This window comes from Propithecus coquereli, unplaced genomic scaffold (assembly GCF_000956105.1).
Source record: "Propithecus coquereli isolate 6110/MARCELLA unplaced genomic scaffold, Pcoq_1.0 Scaffold120, whole genome shotgun sequence".
NCBI lineage: Eukaryota > Metazoa > Chordata > Mammalia > Primates > Indriidae > Propithecus > Propithecus coquereli.
Window position 1 is genome coordinate 4,397,040 of NW_012136081.1, and position 3,031 is coordinate 4,400,070.

Sequence of the window (3,031 nt, forward strand, 5' to 3'; positions counted from 1 at the left end):
TTTCTTTTCTGTGTTGAAGTCAAATAAAATAGAGAGACAAATCTCTGAAATCAAAATGTTTTATTTGGGAAGAAAGAATTGCAATTCGGGGCATATATGCGGACCGAGTAGTCTTCAGTCCATCCGGAGAGCAAAGAGAAGGTTGGACGTTCTATAAAAAGGAGAAATGTTAAGTACGGTTTTGAAAGTAAGTTCACAGGCACTGGTAAGTTCTGGGCGTGTGGGGAACTCAGCATGGAAAGTGATCACAACGGTAAAGCTAGTCTTGGAGCTCCTCCCCTCCCGCCCCTCCCCCCTTCCTCCCTTTCTTTCATCTTCCCTCTTAACTTCCTCACTAACTTGAAGCTGTCCTCTCTGCTTGCTCCTTCTCTCATCCACAGCTTAAGGCAAATGTCACCACCTTCATCCCCCAAGTCCTCCCGCCCTCGGTCCAGGTTCCCCATCTGTGCGCCCCCCACGCTAGCTTTCCCGCTATGTGTACTCACCATCGAAGTCAAAGACAGAGGGACTAAGAAACATATCAAACCCATCAATGCATTGACCTTGTCCGATTTCCAGCTCAACAAAATAGCTGTAAAAAGACAGTTTTTAACTGTTGAAATAAACAGAAATGGCCCGGGCACTGACTCACAGTGCCAATGTGCTAGGTGGGATGATGGTATTACGACTACGTTTAAACAATCTATTAGTACATCTGTCAGAGACATGCACTGGAGTATTTAAAGGTGAACTGATGCAGCAAAAACGGAAGCGCTAAGCTGGGCAATGGGTATCTGGGGGTTCGATTACACCGTCTGCACTCGCGTATGTTCGCAATGTCTATAGTAAAAGCTGAAAAAGAAACCAAAAACCAGGTGTGTGTGCTTCACACTCTTTCTCTGCCAAGCCAGATGTTGCAATGATTGTGCCACAAGTTGGTGAGCACTCCCACTGCTGGGTCCCTGGGTGACCACGTGGATCAGGACCCCCACCCCAGTGACCCATGCTGGACTGGGAGGAGCACAGTGGGGAAACTTTGTTCTCTGAGTCTCAGAGATCTCAGCGTTGGCGTGTTACTGCAGCCTGGCCCGCGCTCCAGAGTACACTGAAGTAGAAGCAGCAAAGTTAGGACATTGTCTACAGTGTGATAGAATTTGTAATTTAAAATGTTGTGTACAGTTACACACTTATGTATGCAGAGAAGATATACATATACACACATATATATTTTTTATACATACATATGTTGGACTAAATTATGTCCCCCAAGATTATATGTTGTAGTCTTAACCCTCAGTACACCTTAAAGTATGACTGTACTTGAAGATAGGACTTTCAAAGAGGTGATTAAGGTTAAATGAGGTGAGTAAGGTTAAATAGGGTTACATGAGTAAGGCTGTAATTCAATATGATCGATAAGAAGACAGACAGTGGCTGGGCACAGTGGCTCACACCTATAATCCTAGCACTCTGGGAGGCCGAGGCGGGAGGATCACTTGACCTCAGGAGTTCGAGACCAGCCTGGGCAAGAGCAAGACCCTGTCTCTACTAAAAATAGAAAAATTAGCAGGGCGTGGTGGCACACCTATAGTCCCAGCTACTCAAGAAGCTGAGGCAGCAGGATCGCTTGAGCCCAGGAGTTTGAGGTTGCTGTGAGCTAGGCTGACGCCACTGTACTCTACCCCACTGCAGTTTACCTGGAGCAACAGAGCAAGACTCTGTCTCCAAAAAAAAAAAGAAAAAAGAAAGAAAGCAAAGAAGATAAAGAGGCCACGTGAGGACACAGGGAGAAGATGGCCATCTGTGAGCTAAGGAGAGAGGAACCTGCCCTGTGACACCTTGCTCTCAGACTTCTGGCCTTCCAGAATGTGAGAGAATAATAAATATCTGTTGTCGAGGCTGCCAGGTGTGTGGTATTTTGTTACGGCAGCCCAAACGAGCTTTTTATATATTATCTCTCGCCATGTAGTATGTTAGAAATGAACAGAGGAAAGTATTTAGCCTGTGCTTACCCATCTTCCCTAGAACACAAGCCCCACGAGGCAGGTTTCAACGTTCCATTCCCTGCCAGACCCACAGCTCCAGGACCTGCAGCCGGGGCCCTGATGTCTGTGGAGTGAGTGGGTGTCCTTCAGCATTTACCAGGTCTCTGAAGAGTTGCAAATTCTGCCTGACCATGAGCTTCTTGGGGATGGAGGGACTGGGTCTTGCTCAGCATGCTGGCCCAGAGCCCGCCTGGCACCAAGAGGTACCCCACGTTGAGCGATGGAATGAAAGCTAAGTGAGGAGGGCTGCTCTTGGCCAAACCCAAAATTTTAACTTCATCCCAGGACTAGTGTCATTTTAGAAGGGTGTATATTTGGTTACTCTAATAACCATTGTCATATGAATTATTCTCATAATGACAAAGCAAATTCTAGCTACAAAGTGAAATCTTTCTCTCCCACCTCCTCCTGCCCCCATGGGGGGGTGCATATGGCTCTATACATAGGTACCCTGGGGGGCCCTGGCACCCTGCAATCCCCCACCCACCCCCTTCTCCCCCGGCCTCGCCTCCCACCCCTCTCCCCACCCACCTTCCTCCTACCACAGCGGCCCTCTGATCTCCTTCCTGTTCCTGCAGCCTGACCGCTCATCTTCAGGGTCTTCAGTGCCCTCTGCCTGGAATGTTCCTTCCCCAAATGTCATACAACTCCCTCACTTTATTCCAGTCTTTCCTGACCACAGCAACTAAAATAGCCCCGCATGGCCCACACCAGTTCCATCCCACCACAGACAAGCTTTGGCACCAGGGCCTGGTTGGAGGCCCACAGGACACTGCGATGCTTCTCTCATAACAACCACTTTCTAGAAAGGTCCTTGAACACGTTTCTTGGTACACGTTACCAGGTATTTTTCTAGGGTGGTATATTCAGTTCCTGGGGCTGCCATACAAATTACCACCAACGGGGCGGCTTAAAACAACAGACACTTATACTTTCACAGTCTGGAGGCCAGAAGTCTGAGACCAAGGTGTCAACAGGGCCGTGCTCCCTCCAAAGCCTCTAGGGGA